This window comes from Sturnus vulgaris, chromosome 29 (assembly GCF_052056855.1).
Source record: "Sturnus vulgaris isolate bStuVul1 chromosome 29, bStuVul1.hap1, whole genome shotgun sequence".
In the NCBI taxonomy this organism is placed as follows: domain Eukaryota; kingdom Metazoa; phylum Chordata; class Aves; order Passeriformes; family Sturnidae; genus Sturnus; species Sturnus vulgaris.
Genome location: NC_142271.1, coordinates 71,557 through 94,235, shown reverse-complemented (window position 1 = coordinate 94,235; position 22,679 = coordinate 71,557). Strand labels below are relative to the sequence as shown.

The window sequence follows — 22,679 nt, the reverse complement described above, 5'->3', positions numbered from 1 at the left end:
CCATCCTAAAATCCTTCTTGGAATCCTTCCTTCCTGAATCCTTCCTGGAATCCTTCCTTCCTGGAATCCTTAATGGAATACTTCCTGGAATCCATCATTCCTGGAATCCTTCCTTCCAGGAACCCTTTCTGGAATCCTTCCTTCCTGGAATCCTTCCTTCCTGGAATCCTTCCTGGAAACCTTCCTGGAATCATTCCTGGAATTCCTCCTGCCTTCCTGAAATCATTACTTCCTTCCTGGAATCCTTAATTCCTTCACGGAATACATCCTTCCGTCCTGGGATCCTTCCTTGAATCCTTCCTTCCTTCCATCCTGGAATCCTTCCTTTTTTCCTGGAATCATTCCAACCTTCCTGGAATTCATCAATCCGGGACTCCTGGAAACATTCATTTCTAAATGCCTGGATCCCATCCTTCCTTCCTGGAATGTTTCCTTCCAAGAATCCATCATTCCTGAAATTATTCCTACCTGAAATCCTTCCTGGAACACTTCCTAGCAGGAATCCTTCCCGGAATTCTTCCTGGACTCCTTCCCGGAATCCTTCCATCCTGGAATCCTTCCTTCCTGGAATCCTTCCTTCCTGGAATCCTGGAACCCATCCTTCCTGGAATCCTGGAATTCTTCCTGGAAAACTTCCATCCTTCCTGGAATCATTACATCTTTCTTGGAAACCTGGAACACTCCTTCCTGGAATTCTGGAACCTATCCTTACTGGAATCCAGGAATCATTCCTGGAATCCTTCCTGGAAACCTTCCATCCTTCCTAGAATCCTGGAACCCATCCTTCCTAGAATCGTTCCTGAAATCGTTCCTGGAATGCTTCCTTCATGGAACCCATCATTCCTGGAATCATTACATCTTTCTTGGAAACCTGGAACACTCCTTCCTGGAATTCTGGAACCTATCCTTACTGGAATCCAGGAATCCTTCCTGGAAACCTTCCATCCTTCCTGGAATCCTGGAACCCATCCTTCCTAGAATCGTTCCTGAAATCGTTCCTGGAATGCTTCCTTCATGGAACCCATCCTTCCTGGAACCCATTGTTCCTGGAATTATTCCTTGCTGTAATCCTTCCTGTAATCATTCCTGGAATCCTTCCTTGCTGTAATCCTTCCTGGAATTCTTCCTTGCTGGAATCCTTCCTGGAATGCTTTCTGGAATCCTTCCTTTCTGAAATTCTTCCTTGCTTCCTGGAATCCTTACTGAAATTTTCCAGGAATACTTCCTTTCAGGAATCCTTCCTGGAATCCTTCCTTCCTTCCTGGAATTCTTCATTCCTAAATTCCTGGAAACATTCAGTTCTAGATTCCTGGATCCCATACTTCCTTCCTGGAATCCTTCCGGCGTGGAATCCTTCCAGGAATCCTTCCTAGACTCCTTCCTTGCAGGAATCCTTCCTTTTTGGAGAATCCTTCCTTCCTGGAATCCTCCTGGATTCATTTCTGGAATCCTTCCTTCCCATAACCTTTCCTACCCGGAATCCTTCCTTCCCAGAATCCTTCCTTTCCGGAATCCTTCATGGAATCTTACCTCCCTGGAATACTTCTTAGACTCCTTCCTGGGATCCTTAATGGGATCCTTCCTGGAAACCTTCCAGCCTTCCTGGAATTATTACTTCCTCGCTGGAATCCTGGAATGCTTCCTTGCTGGAATCCGTCCTTGCTGGAATCCTTCATTCCTGGAATCCTTCATTCCTGGAATCCATTCTTCCTGGAATCCTTCCTTCCCGGAATCCTTCCTGGAACACATCCCTCCTGGAATCCTTCATTCATGGAACCCATCATTCCAATAATTGTTCCTGGAATTGTTCCTGGAATGCTTCCTTCCTGGAACCCATCATTCCTGGAATCCTTCCTTCCTGCAATCTTTCCTATCTGCAATCCTTCCTGGAATCCTTCCTTGCTGGAATCCTTCCTTGCTGGAATTCTTCCTTACTGGAATCCTTCCTTCCTGGAATAATTTTTGGAATTCTTTGTGGAATACTATTTCGAATACTTTCTGGAATGCTTCCTAGAATCCTTCTTTCCTTCCTGGAAAACTTTGATCCTTCCTGGAACCGATCCTTCCTGGAATGCATCCTTCTTGGAACCCGTCCTTCCTGGAATCCTTCCTTCCTGGAATCCTTCCTTCCTGGAATACTTTTTGGAATCCTATTTGGAATACTTTTTGGAATCCTTCCTGGAACCCATCATTCCTGGAATCCTTCCTGCCTGGAATGCTTCCCGGATTCCTTCCCGGAATACTTCCTTGCTGGAATTCTTCCATTCCGGAATCCTTACTTCCCAAAATCCTTCCTGGACTCCTTCCTGGAATCCTTCCTGGAATCCTTCCATCCTTACTGGAATCATTACTTCCTTCCTGGAATCCTGGAATGCTTCCTTGCTTGGAATCCTTCCTTGCAGGAATCCTTCCTTGCTGGAATCCATCCTTTCTGGAATCCATCCTTCCTAGAATCCTTCCTTCCTGGAATCCTTTCTAGCTGGAATCCTTCATTCCCGGAATCCTTCCTTGCAGGAATCCGTGCTTGCTGGAATCCTTCCTTCCTGGAATCCTTCATTCCTGAAATCCTTCCTTCCTGCAATCCTTCCAGGAAACCTTCCATCCTTCCTGGAATTATTACTTCCTTCCTGGAATCCTGGAATGCTTCCTTGCTGGAATCCTTCCTTGCTGGAATCCATCTTTCCTGGAACCCATCCTTCCTGGAATCCTGAAACCCATCTTTCTAGGAATCCTGGAATCCTTCCTGGAAACCTGGATCCCATCCTTCCTACAATCATTCCTGGAATCGTTCCTGGAAGGCTTTCTTCCTGGAACCCATCATTCCTGGAATCCTTCCTGGACTCCTTCCTTGCTGGAATCCTTGTGTGATAAATGTGATTCGTGCTAATTAAATTGTAACTATATTAACAAAATTGTATTTAGATCAATAAAAGACTATTGTTACCGAGTGACAAGGGGGGAGATGGGTGAGACAGGATAAAAGACATCTCCCAGATGTTGGGAGTCAAAGAAGGAGGTTAGAAGAAAATCAGATAAGAAGAGTCGAAGGACGAAGGTCTGATAAGCGGCATCTAGAAATACAGCTTCAACCTTGAAGCTGTCAAAAATGGAATGATCACAAGCATGGGACTTAATTAAAATCATGTTATGGAAAACATCTGCTCAGTCACACAGGGCGCCTGCGCTATCTGCAGGTCACACCTCGGTCACTGAAGGTGATGATGGACCTTCACCGGAAATAAGACCCTTAAAAGGATAAGAGACCCCCAACCCATTAGTAGAGCATGCGCCGTGCAGTATAGTTACGTAGATCTTAGGAATAGAAACTAGGAGGAGCTTTCTAGAAACTTTTGTAGCCTATAGTATATAAGTGGGATTGTTAGCCCAAATGCTTTGGTACGAGAGGAAGGGCAGGCCCCTCCCCGTACCCCCGGTCGGTTTTGCTTATGCTTTATACGAACCTCGATTATACTAAAACACTTACTCTCAAATTTTATCCATTCCAAATTATACAATTGTAATACTTTACTTGGATGGTATTTAGTTTCAATAATTTTTGTAATCACCTTTAATACTTCTGATTGTATTCATTTATAATTGTTACTATTAAAAATTTGTTGTTACTTTTAATCTTTGTTGTTTGTTTAATTGGAAAAAGAAAAGAAAATCATTCATAACACTTGCTTCGTGGAATTCTCCTGGAATCCTTCCTGTAATCCTTTCCGGAATCCTTCCATCCTGCAATCCTTCCATCCTGCAATCCTTCTTCCTGAAATTCTTCCAGGAATCATTCATTCCTGGAACAATTCCTTCCTGAGATTCCTTCCTTCCTGCAATCCTTCCTGGAAACCTTCCATCCTTCCTGGAATCATTACTTCCTTCCTGGAATCCTAGAACCAATTCTTCCAGGAATCTTGCAATCCTTCCTGGAATCCTGGAACCCATCCTTCCTAGAATTGTTCCTGGAATTGTTCCTGGAACGCTTCCTTCCTGGAACCCATCCTTCCTTCCTACAATCCTTCCTACCTGCAATCCTTCCTGGAATCCTTCCTTCCTGGAATAATTCCTTCCTGGAATCCTTCCTAACATTCCTTCATTCCTGGAATACTTCCTGGAAAGCTTCCATCCTTCCTGGAAAGCTTCCATCCTTCCTGGAAGCATTACTTCCTTCCTGGAATCCTAGAACCAATTCTTCCAGGAATCCTGCAATCCTTCCTGGAACCCAGCCTTCCTAGAATCGTTCCTGGAATCGTTCCTGGAATGCTTCCTTCCGGGAACCCATCATTCCTGGAATCCATCCTTCCTGGAATCCTTCCTTCTGTCCTGGAAAATTTCCATCCTTCCTGGAATCCATCCTTCCTGGAATTCATCCTTCCTGGAACCCATCCTTCCTGAAACCCATCATTCCTGGAATCCTTCCTGCCTGGAATGCTTCCAGGAATCCTTCCTGGAATCCTTCCTTTCTAGAATAATTCCTTCCTGGAATCCTTCCTTCCCGGAATTCTTCCATAACGGTATCCTTCAATCCCAGAATCCTTCCTTCCCGAAATCCTTCCTGGAATCCTACCTTGAATCCTTCCATCCTTCCTGGACTCATTACTTCCTTCCTGGAATCCTGGAATGCTTCCTTGCTGGAATCCTTCCTTGCTGGAATCCTTCCTTCCTGGAATCCTTCCTGGAACCCATCATTCCTGGAATGCTTCCTTCATGGAACCCATCCTTCCTGGAACCCATTGTTCCTGGAATTATTCCTTGCTGTAATCCTTCCTGTAATCATTCCTGGAATCCTTCCTTGCTGTACTCCTTCCTGGAATCCTTCCTTGCTGGAATCCTTCCTGGAATGCTTTCTGGAATCCTTCCTTCCTGGAATCCTTCCTTCCTTCCTGGAATTCTTAATTCCTAAATTCCTGGAAACATTCAGTTCTTGATTCCTGGATCCCATACTTCCTTCCTGGAATCCTTCCGGCATGGAATCCTTCCAGGAATCCTTTCCGGAATCCTTCCATCCTGCAATCCTTCTTCCTGAAATTCTTCCAGGAATCATTCATTCCTGGAACAATTCCTTCCTGAAATCCTTCTTGAGATTCCTTCCTGGAATCCGTCCTTCCTGGAATCCTTCCTTCCTGCAATCCTTCCTACCTGCAATCCTTCCTGGAATCCTTCCTTGCTGGAATCCTTCCTTACTGGAATCCTTCCTTCCTGGAATAATTTTTGGAATACTTTGTGGAATACTATTTGGAATACTTTTTGGAATGCTTCTTGGAATACTTCTTTCCTTCCTGGAAAATTTTGATCCTTCCTGGAACCGATCCTTCCTGGAACCCTTCCTTCCTGGAGCCCACCCTTCCTGGAACTCATCATTCCTGGAATCCTTCCTTCCTGGAATCCTTCCTTCTTGGAATAATTTTTTGAATTCTTTTGGAATCCTATTTGGAATACTTTTTGGAATCCTTCCTGGAACCCATCATTCCTGGAATCCTTCCTGCCTGGAATCCTTCCCGGATTCCTTCCCGGAATCCTCCCTTCCCAGAATCATTCCTGGAATCCTTCCTGGAATCCTTCCATCCTTACTGGAATCATTACTTCCTTCCTGGAATCCTGGAATGTTTCCTTGCTTGGAATCCTTCCTTGCAAGAATCCTTCCTTCCTAGAATCCTTCCTTCCTGGAATCCATCCTTGCTGGAATCCTTCCTTCCTGGAAACCATCCTTGCTGGAATCCTTCCTTCCTGGAATCCTTCATTCCTGGAATCCTTCCTGGAAAACTTCCATCCTTCCGGGAATTATTACTTCCTTCCTGGAATCCTGGAATGCTTCCTTGCTGGAATCCTTCCTTCCTGGAATCCTTCCTTCCGGGAATCCGTCTTTCCTGGAACCCATCTTTCCTGGAATACTTCCTTCCTATAATCCTTCTTTCCTGGAACCCATCATTCCTTCCTGGAATCCTTCCTTGCTGGAATGCTTCCTTGAATCCTTCCTTGCTGGAATCCTTCCTTCCTGCAATCCTTCCTTCCTGGAATAATTCCTTCCTGGAATCCTTCCTTGCTGGAATTCTTCATTCCTGGAATTCTTCCTTACTAGAATCCTTCCTTCCTGGTATCCTTTTGTGAATAATTCCTTGAATCCTTCCATTAGTTAGCCAGCTTCAGGAGTTTTCAACTCTGCTGTTGACTTTTCTGGTAACTGTAGGCAAGGCAACACAATCCAGTTACTCCACTTTTCCTCTCTGAGGAAAAGATGATCTTTTTTTTTTTTTTTTTTTCTCATTTTGAAAATAGCCTTGAATGAAGAGAGTTATGCATGTGGCATGTAGGATTCATTATTTTACCTTTCTCTTCTGCTGTCTTATGCGTACTATTTTTTTTTTAATTTTTTTTGTCGCTGTTCTCCATTCAGTAGGTTTGAAAGAGTTCTATTTGTTGAGATGATGGTTCTTTGAAGGCTCTCTTAGCCCACCTTTTGGGTGAAGGAAAGAAGAAGACAAGGTCCTCTAGGAAGAGTAAAAAGCATACTTTCAAGAGACATTCAGAGATGTCTGCTGATGCCATGCAATTACCGTGTAATCAGCAGAAATGTGTTGGAAAAACACCCATCAGTGACTTCACAAGAAAGCCACACTCAAGACAGGTAAAGAAGAGAAGCATAAAACCCCAAAGGTATGAAATGGACAGATTTTCATTGGGAATGAGCAACTCCTGAATTCTTGGTTCTAGAACTAGGGGCTTGTAATAAATAGACTGTCTCCTTGCCAAACGTAAATTTGGTGTCATGAACTGCTCACTGCCCGTTGAAGTGCAGGGCTAGTAGACTAATATTTGCCATGGCAGGCATATTGTATGGCTTTCCTGTTAAAAGGAAATTGGTTTTGCTCATAGCAATCTAGATATGTACCCAGTCTGACACCTATTTTTTAGGCTATATTTCCAAGTAAATGGCTTCCATGATGATGCAGTAAGTTTATGTCATGAACAGGAATGAAGTGATTGCATGCATCCTTTTTTACCCTAAGCCAGCTGCTGAATAATGAGACAGAGACTCTCACTGACGCCAAGGAGTGCCCGTGCTTTTGGGAAAAGCACTGGGCAGATAAAGCCTATTTCCACATTTCTTGCTAGCGTCTCCTTCAAAGTTCATGGGTTTGCTCATCTTTTAGAGCTGTTCTAGATGTCTTTGTAGTTTACATGTACTAAATGTAGCAGGTATTGCTTTCATGCCGTCCTACTAGATTTGAAGTTGGGATCTACTCAGGCTTCAATGTCTCAGAAGAAGCAACGTTGATTCTTTGAATTCTATTCTTGAACGTGAGAATGATACTTATGTAGTTAATGAATTAATTAAATCGAATTCACTTGCATGGAAAAATTGTCTTGTTCATGTAGATTTTAACTTGGGAAATTGATACTTGAGTTCTACTTTTCATTGTTGTTGCTTTTCTGTATTCTTTGATTGCACAGATAGCAGATGTACTGACCAAGTATTGTGTGAAACTGGAGGAAATGTTCTTCCTCTTGGCAGCTGATGTTCACAAGTTCATTAATTCTAAGGCCATGGTAAATGTTTTACCTGGGGCAAGATAGCAGTGTGAATATTCCTAGAATGTCTTTCTTTCCCCAGATGAAATTCATTATTTCTGCCTATCAATCACTGAAATATAGAAGAAATTTCTACTTGGCAGGCTATTGGTTATCATTTGTGTTCTTTTCTCCCCTCATTTTCTGTAGAAGAGACAATTTTTGGTTTGTTTTTGCATGTTGTATGCTGCTTCTACTCCTGGTTTTATTTTTTAATACACGGAATATAAACAGAGCACTGCTGGATAATGAGAGGGCAACTGCCAAGCTACTCTTGAATCGAATGCAATCAGAGCTTGAGAAAGAAAAATGGCATCAACTGAAATGGCAAGGGAGAGTCAAGGACTGGAAGCTCATGCAAAAGAAGTGTGCATTTCAGAGTTTCAGGTCAGAAATTTGGCAGTCTTCTTTTGGACAATGAGCAACACCAAGAGGCTAGTGTTCACTTTTGGTTTCTATCAAAGTAATACTTGATCATTTTTTCTTTCTACGTGATACCACGTATGATATCACATATATCATGTGATTCCATTCTACATATCTACTTTCCATCCTGCAGAGAATTTATGGCAAGTGAAGAAATACAGAATCCCCCAACTGTGAATATGGAAATGGAAAAGCTGATGAAGGAGCAGATGGTACTCAGTGAAGAGAGACTGAAGGTTTTGCAATATATCGGGTATGGCAAAAGAGGGTATAGCATAAAGGAAAACATAGCATAAAGGAAAACAATTGTTGCTGGAGTTAATGAAGGACTTGGCTACAAAATGCACTTTGCTTCCTGTCAATGTGTGATTGCTAAATGCAGCAGTAAGGCAGGGTCTACATCTATTTCTGTACAGCTCTTTTGAATGGAAAAAATGCATTCTTGATTTTCAGTGCCCCAGCTACACTTAATAGGTGGCGATCAGGCTCTAAAAATGGAGGAATGCAGAAGTAAATCTTGAAACATAGCAGAAATGGGCAAAGATGGGTGGAGAGTTAGAAGTTGGTGCTTTTGTCAAGGCATTTTTTCTCCATGGCGTGGGATTTTATTTGCGGAATAAATGAAGAGAGGAGTCTGGATAGAAATCTAACGTTGCTACGTTTGAATATCCATCCTGAACACAAGACACATTGGTGTGGGTGCAATGCATTACGATCTTTACAGGGAGGTTTTTTACGGTGGATGGAGGAACAAGGTAGATGACAGTTAGTTCCTTATTGGGCAGTAAACAGTTGGCCTTGAACAACAATCTCAGGTTTATTTTCATTGCCAAGATGGCTGTAAATAAAAGAAAGCCCAGTAGTATGGATATTCGGATTCATAATTTTATATTTGAAGTACTGACTGGTTTGTATTTTAGGATACCTGACTCTTGTTTCCTACTTTGATAGCACCTTGTTGCCTCCAACACGTGCCAAATCCAATGGAAACGAATGGTGCAGAACTCTGGAGAATTGAAACAGAAGTCTAGGTAGGTCGGGAAATCCTAAGAACAGTCTGGAATTCAAGCAATATTTTCTTTTCTCCTGGGCAACGATGAGGCAGACGGTTGCTTTGAGAGTGCATGTTGGCTCTATTCTTTGTTCCGTGTGTTGCCACATACCTTCTCAGTTGCTTGGAGGTGGCAGTAAGAGCCAAAGAAGCTGCCTGTGGCATGGCTTTCCTTTGGCCAGTACAAACACCTGTGCATGGGGAGATCTAGCAGGAACTGGCTCGGTTAGAATGAATCTGGGGGAAATCAAAAGTTAATTTTGACGTGGATCCCTTCTCAGTCATACGAAAATACTCCTTTTTAACTCCTGGAGAAGAAGAGGGGAAGTATGAGAAGAAGAGGGGAAGTATTGGAGATACTTCCTTTCTCTGTGTCCTTGCAGCATGCCTTCCCGCTCTGTGTCTGCCTTCTCTTGCTCCAGAGCACATCCAGTTGGGATGTTTGTAGCCTGTATGGTAGCAAAGAAGTTGGTAGCGATTGTAAGTACCTTGCTACTTTGAAGCATAATGATAAACAGCTGTGTATGAAAATGTCTTGATTTCTTTGGCTGGTAATGTCTGGTGTCTGTAGGCACTGCTGGCATCTGTTCCGTGTGCTGAGATTCAGCACATGGCCTCTGTCATGTTTCCATGTCACACTGCACTGTGAAAGATGGGAATTTTGACTGTGGTCTGTTCCGTATCATTCAGACAGCCCTAATGTGGAGTGCGTGGAGAAAATGAGCATCCAGTATGAGCTGGTCGAGGGCAAATGTCAGGAGAAAGGGCAGATGTGCAAGTTGAGTGCCACAGCTTTTGGCTGTGATAGCCGTGGTCCAATGTGTCATTAGAGTAAAGTGCGTCTGAGGATGCACCAGACACTGAGATAACAAGTGGAATTCCTTTTTAACCTCCACCTTACTCTGTTCAAAAAGTAAGCCATCCGTTTGGTTTCACAGTAGTAGTTGGTATTTGTACTTGAAATGTGGAAAAGCTGTAACAAATGCCAGTAATGAAGGGAGTGCTGTCCTACATGAATGTGGAAGATGCAAGGAGCCTCAGCCCTTGTGCTAAATCTGTCTTATCTTGGGAAAGAAATTCCACCTCTGCCTCAATTTCTCCCTTTGTGTCCAACCAGATGGTATTGTTTACTAATCTAATATGGCATGTGGGAGGCTGAATCTATCTCTGTCCATCACAAGAAAAGAAACACTACGTTTAGCCAGGCTCTCTGAAAGCCACACAGTATTTCTTCTGTGCATGTCAATAATTTGTTCTTCTTTTCCTTCAGATGACCCTGTTGGATATGAACATTTGCACAGCAGAAGATGCTGAAGCTGTGCACTCCAACATGCTTCAGATGACTGAGAAACGAAAATGTAGGTTTGAAGAAGAAGTGGAGCACGTGGATGTACGTTTCTTTTATTTGATGACATATATCTTCATCACTCCTTGGGATTAGTCTGTTCTTCCTGTGTTCCCACCTGCAATGCCTTCTGCGTGGTAGGCTATTGATGTCACCTTAGAAAGAGGTCCATAGTGTGACAAAACACTCCAGAGAAGCAGTTTGGTGTGGAAGAGTTTCATGTGGAAGTGTTCATAATTCTTGTGTTTGTTATTTGTAACAGAAATAGATTGTATTTTTATGATCATTTCTATCTGAAATACATATGATAGCCATGAATGACGTATGGCCCAGTCTGCTTAAGATCAGACTTTAGGAATAGCTGGAAATGATCTCCCAAATGTCTTCCAATCTTTTCTATACATAAAAAAAGTCGGGCAGTTGTTTCTAAAGGGATAAATGATAGAATGTGATTTGGTGCTTTATGGTGCCAGAATAAACAGAAGTTTTGAGAATCCGCATTCTTACCAGTTTACTTGGAGACTGATTTTTTTTTACTCTCCAGATAGAAGGCACCATGTTGGATACCAGTCGTAAAATTCCAGGCAGCCTTTTATCATGTTACATATCCTCTTACTCATTCATTTCACCTTCCAGCAGTTTAGAAAAAACTTGTTCACTTGAATGTTTTTCTTTGGAGTGATTTGAAGGATACGGCTAAATGGCCATAATCCAGGTAGAAACATAAAAACAAGGGTGTGCTATAAAGACAGGACTTCTTAATGCAAAGAGCCCTCTGAAATTCAAAATACCTGCTATAAAATTAAAAATGTAATCTTTGACTTTTAGATGGGAATTTCTACTCTTCAGTTTCATTCTGTCAGGTGCATTTTTGCTAACTGCTTGATTCACGCTGAATGGACAGTCCTGTCTTGTTGTTGGTATGGCAACAGTGATAGAGATCACTGCTGCTTTCTGTAGAAAGTGGCTGCAAGTTGCTATGACGAGATCTTGTGCAGGTCTAGAGTCTGCTTGGATGTGAGGTTCTCATTGTTTCAGAACACCAACTTGGGGTGGCAGTGTCAGAGGTGTTCATTATCTAGGAAGATTTTCATAGGCGATGAGTTTTGCTGAGGTAGCTTTCTCTTCTGGGTGCAGAAGATATGTGCACAATTAACTTCCTTGAATCCTAAATAGTTGGGGAGATTTTAGTATCTACGAAACCATTTTTACTAGCTTTTTTATGTGGCCTTAGATGATGAAAGTGATCTGGATACAATCTTAGAAAAAAGGAAAACGGTGAGCTGTGAGGAAGAGCTGAAGGAGTATTTGGAGAACACCCTTTCTTCTTGAGATCAAATTAGAACAAGGTATGAATTTTGTATGGTAAACTTAAAAGGTAGAGCATCTTTGCTTTGCATCTTTGAATATTGGTTGTACTACTTAGACCTTGTTTTAATGCTGTTGTGTGAAGGTATGGAAAAAGTGCTTTTCACTTCATGTAAGAATATAGAATAATGTCCCTACTGAACAAGGTTAAGGCAAATAATGCCCACGCTTTAGGAATGGGACAAAGAAAGACTGCCAGCATTCAAAAACCATAGCACATCAGTATTACTGTGCATACCATCACATCCATGCCTTATTCAGAAGGTAAAAGTAGTAGTGCAGATTCTTGGATCACTGGAATCAGAAGTTGGTCTGCACCATCATCTCTTCACTCATAGATTTGATCTTATTCAAAGTTCTAGGAACTCAGATGTTTAAGACAGCCAAGCACTGGCAACTTTAAAAACCATCTAAAAATGGGTACAATACCACTCTCCTTCCTGAAGATCTTAGCAGCAGCTCTGAAGCCATAGAGGAAGCAGCACTGTTCACACACCCAGGAGGTCTTTCCTACCTGCTCGATCAGAGGCACATTAGAAGAGCAGTATGGACCTGAGGGGCAGATGCACATACCTTCACACACCTCGCAGTGGGACTGTGGTTAGAGCTGGAGGTTTGATACTCTTCCTAATAATTTGAGCCGTTAAAACATAGCCGGAGGTAAGAGACCAAGTGAAAATACAATGCCAGGTTGTGGAAAGAGAATGTTACCTATCTGAACTCGTACAAAAATTCCCCATCATTCTCTTTGTTTAGGAGACCAAGCCAATGTCCGTGTAAATGAAACCAAGTGTGAATATTGATTTTTCTTGAATCAAGACTCAGCTTTATGTCCAAGTCAAAGGCAAATAAACCAGAAAGGCTCCGCTGAGCACAGTGCAGAACTAACATGGAAGACAGTAATTTGACCTCTTATGTAAGCAGTGTTGGAATGGTTCCCCATCCAAAAGGAAGGATGTCAAATGCTTCTTTGGAAATATTTTAACTTCTGTGCGTTTCTTTCTTTGTAATGAACTAATCTCTAACAAGCCAGGACGTGATTGTGTTCAGTAGAAACAGATCAATGGCAACATTTAGCCTAAAGGTTTTATGAGATTGATCAGGAAGTTCGATTTAGATTTAAAGGCACTCTAGTCATTTTAAATTTTATTTCTCTCCGTACTTGAGTCTCTTAAACAGGGACCTTCAATTGGACAGGAACGGGACACTGAAGCAAATTGTAATGGATGATGTAATGGCTTACCCAGAAGCATTTTGTGGGAATTGATTTCTTCTAGGTATCCATCAGCCAGCATTTTAGTGTGAAGGGAATCTTCAAACAGGTAAAACAAAAATTCCCGTTGGTTTCAAACCCGACTGCTATATTAATTTTTCACTTTGGAGAAAATTTTCATGACCTTTAAAATTCAGACTGTATCAAGTATTGTTTCAGCCATTGAAGAAAGTGCTTTTGATAGATAGGAGAGGGAAACCAAAACATTTCTCAGAGCCACACTTTGAGCTCTGTCCTTGTTACAAACGGCACTTGAGCAAATGCATTTGCCTTTGGAACAGAAAACGACAAGGTAACAGGCTTATCATTACGGATTTGAGTGTTCCAGGTTCTTTAGATAGTAAGTGATCTATTCAAGATGATCTCTTCCTGAAACAGATCCATTTTGAGAAGGGATATGGATTTCTTAGAAGAAAGCAAATCCCTATGTTAAAACGGGTGTTTTTTGTTGTTGTTTTGCTTTTAGAACTTGCAAGGCACAATCGACTTCATAGTTCGAGATGCAGATAAGACCACGACATTCCAAACAGGTGTTTCTTTTTGGTTGTTTTTCAATCTGTCTGTCTTTGGATTGTAACCAGTAGAACTGTGCTTGAACTGGAAAGAAGTAGCGGAAGTTTCAGAAGTGGAGCATGCGGTGGAACAGTAAGCTGAGAGCATTGTGCAAGGAGAGGAAAGAGGGGAAAATGGTAAGAGTTTCCTGAGTCGGAAGGGACCCCTAGGGATCGTCAAAGTCCAACTCCTGGCCCTGCACAGACACTCCAACAGTCCCACCCTCTGCATCCCTGAGAGCATTGGCCAAACGCTCCTGGATCTCTGGCAGCCTTGGGGCTGTGCCCATTGCCTGGAGAACCTATTCAGTGCCCCACCAGCCTCTGAGGAAAAAAACCTTTCCCTGATAGCCAGCCTAATCGTCCCCTGACACAGCTCCTGGCATTCCCTTGGCTCCTGTCACTGGTCGCAGAGAGCAGAGAGCAAAGCTGTCCCTGTGCTGCCCTTGGGAGGAGCTGAGAGGTCCCAAGTGAGGTGTGAGCTCAGTGTCCTCTCTGCAGCTGAACCAAATGCCCTCAGCCACTCTTTGTATGGCTTTCCCTCCAGCCTCTTCGCTATCCCTGTGTCCCTCCTTTGGACATTTCTCCAATAGCCTGAGGTCTTTCTGACGTTGTGGCATCCAAAATTGCCCCCAGGGCTTGAAGAGAGCGCAGTCCCAGCCCAGAGCAGAGCGGGACAATCACCTCTCTCGAGCGAGCGGTGCCAGAAGATAGGGACAGTTGTCAAAAAATCAGCTGGAGAAAGAAATCTAACAGAGAAACAGGTGATCTTGGCACAGGAAATGGAAGAAGCAGAGGAAGAAGATGAGGAGAGGATTCCTTGTAAAAGTGAAGAAAATGAGCATGCAGAACAGGGACTAAGCATTATGCAGGTAAGCGAGCAAGAGAATAAGTTTGAAAGTGAAGGCAGTTTTGTCCAAAAGAAGGAGGAATAGGACGTCTTTTTGCTGAGAATGAATAGAAAGGTTTTTTTGCATTTAGTTTGTATACGAAGTGCACAGGGCTCTAGATCCTTTTGTGGGAAAATGGAGTGTGTAAAGTTGCCAATCATTTTGGAGCGAATTTGGAGGTTTTTGGGGTCCCAGGTGAATTTTGGGTTGAATTCTGGGGATTTGGGAGTGCCCAGGTGAATTGGGGGGGGGGGGGGGGGCGGGGATTTGGGGAGATCCAGGTGAGTTTTGAGGGGTCCCAGGTTGATTTTGGGGGAGAATTTGTGGAATTTTGGGGGATCCCGGGTAGCGAGGTTTGGGGTGAATTTGTGGAATGTGGGGAGTCCCAGTTGAATTTTAGGGGGAATTTGTGGAATTCTAGGGAACTCAGGGGAATTTTGGGGTGAATTTGGTGAATTTTAAGGTATACATGTGAATTTTAGGGTTCTCAGTTGAGTTTTGGGGATGCCAGGCGTATTTTGGGGTGAATTCTGTCGATTTTGGGGTATCCAGGTGAGCATTTGGAAGTCGTGGGAGAATTTTGGGATGAATTTGGGGGGATGCAGGTGGATTTTCCAGGGAATTTTGGTGATTTTTGGGAGTCCCAGATGGGTCTGGGAGTGAATTTGGTGGATTTGGGGGTATCTGGGCGGGTTTTGAGGGGGATTGGAGACATTTTGGGGTGAATTTGGGAGGTGTTGGGGGGACTGGGTCTTGGGGGGGATTTGAGGGATTTTGGGGGTTGCAGGTGGGATTTTGGGGTGAAGCCCTGGGATTTGGGGGTCCCCCGTGAATTTTGGGGTGAATTTGTGGAATTTTGGGAGTTGCCAGGTGAGTGCTGAGCATCCCAGGGGGGACTTCGGGGTGAATTTTGGGGATTTGGGGTTTCTCAGGTGGATTTCTGAGGTGAAAAGGTTCAAAAAGGTTTCCTTTGAAAACAAGTTAAAGCCAGAAGGTTATTGAAAATTAATAGATGTGATGCAAGTAGGTAATATGCAGACAATACACAGCGAGACAAATCATGGGAAAAATACAGTGGTAACACATGAGTGTGTGAGGATGGGATCAGTATAGCTAAGGCTCAGTTGAAGCTGAATTTGGAAAAGCATGCCAAAACTAAGAATAATAAAGGCACCTACGGGTATTTCAGTGGGAAAAGGAAGATGAAAAGAAACCTATCACACCTCCCCTATTCCCCCCTCCCCACCCCCATAAGCCAGACAGGACTAGTGACAACAGACAAGGAGAAGGCTGAGGTACTCAACAAGTGTTTGTCTCAATTTTTACTGCCAGTCACTATTTCCACATCTCTCAGGTTATTGGACTGGTGGACTTGATTCTAACCCATAGTACCAGGTCAGCTTTCAGACCACTTGAGGAACCTGAGCATGCAAGACCATGGCACCCACCCAGAGGCATGTCAGGGCCCTGAGAGAACTGGCAGCTGTAGTTGCTAAGGTGCTTCCTCCATCCTATTTGAGAAATCAAGGCAACCAGCTGAAGTCTCCAGACACTGTGTTGTATTGACTCCAATCCTCTTGGTCTTTTTTGTAAATCTTAGAGCTCTGAGTCAATTTCTGCAGAGGATTCCCAATGCAGTTTCAAAAATGGAATCTTTGTTACTGGTCCTCATGTTGATCTTGGATATTTCCATTTTCTGCACTCCTTTATTTTCGAAACATTTGTAATGACTGAAAAGAAAGCTGAGACAAGGCATTATGCTCTTTCCAGTGATAGAAATGGACCTGTATTCTTTTCAGACAAATATATTTTTGCTGTGTCTAAGCACATGTGCATACCTGTGTTTGATTTATGTGTCCAGGTTTTGGCAATGGGGCAGCCACAGGGCCGTCCTGTGACAATGGCCCAGGTGCTGCCCCGTCCCGCTCTCTTCCAACTGGCTCCACTTCAGGATGTCCTCCCTGCTGAGAGAAGAGGCTGGGACAGCACCTTTAGAAATGTGACTTTCTGGGTTTTTTTTGTTTCGTTTTGTTTTGTTATTTTTAAAGTTACTAAAAACATTCACCCTGATATTTTGTGTTGGGTTTGGGGATTTTTTTCAGTTTTGGGTGGGTTTTTTGGTGGGCTTTTTTGGGGGCTTTTTTGTCTTTTTGGGGATTATTGGTTGGGGGTTTTTGTGTGTTTGTTTGGTCTGCTTTTTTTGTTTGTTTTTTTATTACGGTTTTGTAGAGTTTTTTTAAGCGAATTGATTGGAAAACTGAATAGTCCTCCACTATAGTTTCCTGGATTCACCTGAGACTCTTCCTAGGCATCTCCCTGATCCTTTTTGCAATGAGTCTCCCATCATTCTCCTGAAGAAACTGTCTGCTTATGGTTTGCATGGGTGGGCTGTTTGCTGGGTGACAAACTGGGTGATGGCCAGGCCCACAGAGTGGTGGGAAATAGAGTTCATCCAGCTGGTCCCCAAGGCTCAGTCTTGGGCCCAGTCCTGTTTAATATCTTGCTCAGTGATCTGGACAAGGGGATAGAGTACACGCCCAGGAAGTTCACAGATGATGCAAAGTTGGCTGGTAGCGTTTTTTTTCTTCTGGAGGACAGCAGGCTCTGCTTCTTCTTCCTCCTGTTCCGAGGTCGCTGCTCCCTCTTCATCCCTCATTAAGTGTGCTGATTTTGTCACTTGGATGAGAAAACAAACAATTTTAGCAACAATACTGGTGGCAGGGTACAAGAAAGGAAGAGTTCACATGAATCCCCCCCCAACAACAGACAATACCTGATGGCTCCTCTGCCCAGCTTACTGACTACACCGCAACCCATTGTCCCCCAAAGATACTCCCTTCTCCCTGCCCCCAGCCATGATGTGAGATGGAATAGAATATCTAAGATTAAGATTCTCCCTATATAACTCCATCATACTTCGATTCTGGGAAAAACAATTCTTGAAGTTCTATCATTTCAGATCATTTGAATTTGAATTGGCATACTAAAAAGTCTAGCCAGAAACTCATGACAATATTAATAGCCCATTCTAGAATGTCCGAGATGATAGACACTTCTTTCAAGAGAATGTGATACCTCACGTGACTTCTCCAGAATTTAAATGAACGGCAGGAGTAGTCTACAAGATTCTTGCTGCCATCTGGATTTCCTGGTATTTGACTGGTCTATGTAAGCCAACCAGCTATTCAGCAGAGGGAATATTAGTGTGATACTTGATGGTATGTGAGATGGAACACAGTAATTTATGGCTTTTTGCATAGTGATGAAGCTGTAAAGAAAGCTCCATAATGCTCTGACAAGGAGGCTGCTGGACTTCAAGCAGCATAGGCCCAAAACGAACCAGTGAAAAGGTGTTATTGAAAATAAAAAAAAAAAAGCCAGGTGGGGAGCAAAGTGATACTTAAGGGCAGTTTACTGAAAGAGGAAATCTAGTGAAAAAAAAGTCCAAGAGTGAAGGAATAACAGGGAAAATGAAACTAAGGAAGGAAATTAATCTCAGCTAATCATTTCAGAAGCTAACAAGTTGTCATTGCAATGATGCATAAAGTGAGAAATAATAAATATGTCTGCGCCAAAATCTGAATTATGAACTTTATTGCATTCTGTCTTTCACGGAATCATACAACAGTCTGTGATTAAAGATCACCTAGTCCAACTTCCTTGCCAGGTAGATCTTACAGTAGATCAAATTGCTCAAGACTAGCCAAATTGATAAGGAGCACTCTCAATGATGGGGTATCCACAACTTCTCTGGAACAGCCGTTTGAGTGTCTCACCAGCTTCATTGTAGAAAAGTTTTTCCTTTTAACCAATCTAAACCTACTCTTAGTTTGAAAGCATGGCCCCTTGTCCTGTCTCTGCAAACCTTCCTAAAAAGTCTTTCTCCATTGGTCTTATACCCTCTTTACATATTCAAAGGCCACAATACTGTCTCTCCAGAAACCTCTCTTCTCCAGGCTAAAAGATCCTATTTTTCACAAGAACCAGGTCATAGACTGAGATGGAAGACATCTCAGGAGATCAGATCATCCAACAGCTCAGCGTAAGAATAGCTCTGAAGTCAGATCAACTAGCTTAGGGCTGTGTCTGTTTGAATTTTGAAAATTAGCAGGACTTGAAATGCTTCAAGGAAGAGAACTCTGGGTGGCTCCAGAAACAGCCTGAGAAACTCGAGCAAACTTGAAACCTCAGAAACTACCACTGCTTTCTCTCCCTCAGCCCAAGCAGTCCCAAAGAAGAAGTGTTCCCAGCAGGCTGGGATAGCACGCATATACACTACATATACATGACAGGCATCGCAAGCAGCCACATCCTGCTCCTTTCTGTGGCTGGCAAGAGTGAGACTGGATGTTTACATGTGGGCAACCTGGGTCCCTCCAGCAGCTCACACACTCAGCCTGCCCAGTGACCCCACTGAATTCCAGTATTCGCAGTGTGCCAAGGCCACAGCACTACTCCGTTTGCTGGCACAGACCATCACACGCCTCCTAAATCAGTCAGGACTCCCCTGGTCCCACAGCCAGCACCCCACTTGCTCTCCCCCAGGCCACTGCCATTGTTCACCAACTTCTCCACTTTGATCTTTGCTGGTGCTCTCAACACTGGCACACCCAGATGTTCTGCAGCTGTTGTCTCCTGGTGGAAAGGACTTGTAAAGCCGTGTTTCCACACAGGACTTCCACAACCTTTCAAAGCAACCTTTTCTGGGGTATGAACAATCTCATTCAAATGTCAACATTTCTTTTCCCATATGTGAAATCAGAATTTCCTTCTTCCGGGCATGCCCAAAACAAGGCCCAAACTACATTGTGCCTTCTGTTTCACATGCTGACTCGTTTGTAAACAATGCTAGGAGAATACCTGTTTTGATCTGTTGGAGTCAGTAAGTCAGGAGTCTCTCTGATTTCCTCAGAGACAAATCAGAGTGCAGGAATTGAATTGAAATCTTTAGATGGATTAAAGTGTATTCGGCCTTTCATTTATAAGGCAGAGATGAAGACTTAGTTTGTAACATAAGAGAGAGAAAATAAGTAAGTAAATGGAATAAGTTTTAAGTGCTTTTAGGGAGTAAAAGGTCTTAGATGCCTGAGAAGTAGTACATGTTCTAGTGAAGGTTGAAAAACATGCTAGTGTTTTCTTAGAGGCTCCAAGAACTTAGCTTTAGACATAATAGAGTTAGAGTTAAGAATATTGCTTACATTTTTCAGTTAGAACAAGATAGGCCATGAACGTAGTCTATACGTAGCCTGGCGTGCTAAGAAACTAGAATTCTAATAGGTTAAGAAGTAGTAGTCCGAGTTTGTGTCTTAGGTAGTTGGAAAGTTTCTATAAAAGAACATGCATCAGGGAGAGGTGGGGCTCTATGCCATGGCTTTATGCCATGTGCATTTTGCCATTGCATTTTGCCACTGCAGCTTTGCCATTGCTTTTAGCCATTGCTTTTATGCCACAGCTTTTGCTCTGCTTATGTTTTCGCTGCTGAAATCAACACCCGAGAAGAAGATAGGAGCTGCCCGGCTCCTCCGGCCCTGCTGGGACCACGGGAAGCTTCTGCTTCTGTTTGGGACTTTGAACTAGAACCTGGAATGGACTTTGTTAGCTTTGACTCTGCATTTGAGACTGATGTGCTTCTGCAATAAATAACTTTACAGCTACTATTAGCCGCTTTGCTTTTTACATAAAAGAAGAAGTAGCCCGACAGTGTGGGTGCAAAAGAGGCACCCGGAGGTCCCCAGAAACCTCACATTGATCCAAGCTAATCTCTGGCCCTTATAGTGCTTTCCGTAGTTAGTTTTGCTTTGCTATTTACTTGATGTCCCATTGAATTGTTGAATCATAAACAGACTATCTGTCTGTATAGCAGCATAGCAGTGATGAATAAATGCAAGAGAAGGAGCAAGGTGATTGTTTGCTAGACTCTTCCTAGAAACTGAGAAATCTGTTACTTAATGCTGACCACAGCAGATGGAGGAAGCATCCTCCATGATGTCAAAGCAATGAAGCTGTAATCACTTTTATGATTACAGTCAAGGCACTGCTTTTGCCAGCATAAGTGGAGTGCAGGGAATCTTAAAAGACGACACTCTAACTGTTGTACATGCTCGCTGAGAAAATAATGCTTTTACAGCAGAGCAGGTCTCACCGCAGCTAAATCATGGCTTCAACTGTACACCGCCTTCAAAAAAGCCCACAAAAACACAAATGAAAGGATTTGGAACCCAAGGGAATCTCGGATTGTGACATCAGCTCACTTCGGATTCTTTCCAAATTCTCATTTCCATTTTCTTCCGAGCTAATTATCCCACCTAACCTGAGATGTAATTTATGGATATCCAACACATCTAGTTACATTAGAATTAGATTGCCACTAGGCAAAAAGACAGAAACAAGCAGTTAAGTTCAGACTGAAACCAAGGGTGTTTAGAACAGCAATACTTGGACCTAACTATTCTTGATAAAACGAAAACTTTTAGAACTTACCCATGTATTTTTGGAGGTGGAAAAAGTCCCTAGGTGGCTCACACTCAGTGCCTGGAGAGGCGCTCTCGCTGGTCTTTCAAGGACCGATTCCTCAGAGCAGAGGCAGCAGAGCACAAGATGGCCGACGAGAAGGGGCAGTGTAAAATTCTCTGTCTGTCTCTGTCTCCACACAGTGTAGAACGTCCCTGTACTGCCACATTGTCGTGTGCGATATGTCCCTCCGGGTCTTCGGTCCTTGCGAAGCTCTATCTACTGCGAGGGCTGCTACTTGCAGCTGTGAAGGGCCGTGGAGCTAGCGGCGAATTCGGAGAGCGCTAAGCACGAAGTCAAGAAGCGAGACGTGTCCCGGCAATGCGGTGCTCATAGCAGCTTCCTCGCGGCGGGGGCGAGCTCCGGCCACATGACATTCTCGTCCTGGCAACGGATCGCTGCGAAGGGCGTAGGCGAAAAGCTTTCGTTTTCCATTCGAACTGCGAGAGAGGCACACTGTTGCACGGAGATCTGTGAACAAAGGTGCACGCCCTAGGCGGGCTTGGGCAGAAGCAGCGTTCTCGAGCTCTTGGCTACCTACACACTGTCGGCTGGGTGGCTCCCCTGTAGCGGCTTCTGGCCGCCGGCAAGTGAAAGCGGCGCCAGGCGTAGGCGTGGGCGAGGGCGGTGAACGAAGCGGCACAAGTGCCGTGTTTGTGTGCAACACGTTGCAGGCTACTAAGAGAGGAAAGTGGTTGACGGTCGCTTGCCTTCCAAGTGCCCTTAGCAGTCGGAAGGAGCAAGCTGAAGCACTGCTGCTTGTGCTGCTCCTTGGTTCCCTTGCAGCCCGCTCTGAAAGCACTGGCGGTCACTTCTAGGCGCCGAGTTGCACACTCATAGCACCACGCTAAGTGCCGCGGAGAAGGGAAATAAAGAGTGCAGCGAGGAGCTGGACGTGGCTTACGTACAGTAAGGAGAAGGCGAACCTAGGCACTGCCTCTTCAATCTGGCCGCCTCTGCTCTGGTAGAAACTTTTGCATGTCGGCAGAGGGAGCCGCGAGTAGGTAGAACGGAGGGCAGCGAGACGACGTGTGTTATGCTCCCTTTCAGGGCTGCTGACAGGGGGCTACTTTAAGAAAGCTTTCTTCTTCTCGCGTCCTTCTCGCTTCGCTCTAGCTGCATGGAGTACAGCACAGCGAAGGAGTGAGGACGGGCGCTGCCACAGCTTTGGCCCTGGCGTGCAACGGCTGTGTGCTGCTTTTCCAAGCAGCAAGAGCACTGAGAAGTGAAAGCGATTGTGAAGGAGCTCTTTGGCTGCTCGTGTGCTCTTCGCTGCACTGCGCCGCTCGCAAGCGGCTTCGTTCTTCGGCGTCTGCCGTCCGGAGAGAGCTGAACTGCAGCGGTCAGTTTCAGCTCTGCCCAAAAGCCTGTTCTCAGTTCTGCGGGCAAGCAGTCCTTGTTGCCTTGGCTCCGAGTGCAAAGTCCCTAGCGAGCACTCACTCAGTGCAACGCACCCAGAAAGACGCTCTCTCTCGTCTTTCAAGGAGCGATTCCTAACAGCACAAGCATCAGAGGCACAAACTGGATGACGAGAAGGGACAATGTAGAACACGTCTCTGTCCTGGCACATTATCGTGTGCGATACTTCCCTCCGGGTCTTCGGTCCTTGCGAAGCTCTATGTACTGCGAGCGCAGCTACTTGCAGCTGAGAAGGACCGCGGAGCTAGCAGCGAATTCGGAGAGCGCTAAGCACGAA

At 44.1% G+C, this 22,679-nt stretch overlaps 1 long non-coding RNA gene across 1 annotated transcript; it reads left to right on the top strand.

The window, feature by feature from the left end:
* Window positions 1-9,331: 9,331 nt before the first annotated feature.
* On the top strand, window positions 9,332-12,527 carry LOC148220916 (uncharacterized). The gene is made up of 3 exons (XR_015808751.1): window positions 9,332-9,526; window positions 10,317-10,436; window positions 11,626-12,527. It is a non-coding gene; the product is annotated as an uncharacterized LOC148220916 (long non-coding RNA).
* Window positions 12,528-22,679: the final 10,152 nt, after the last annotated feature.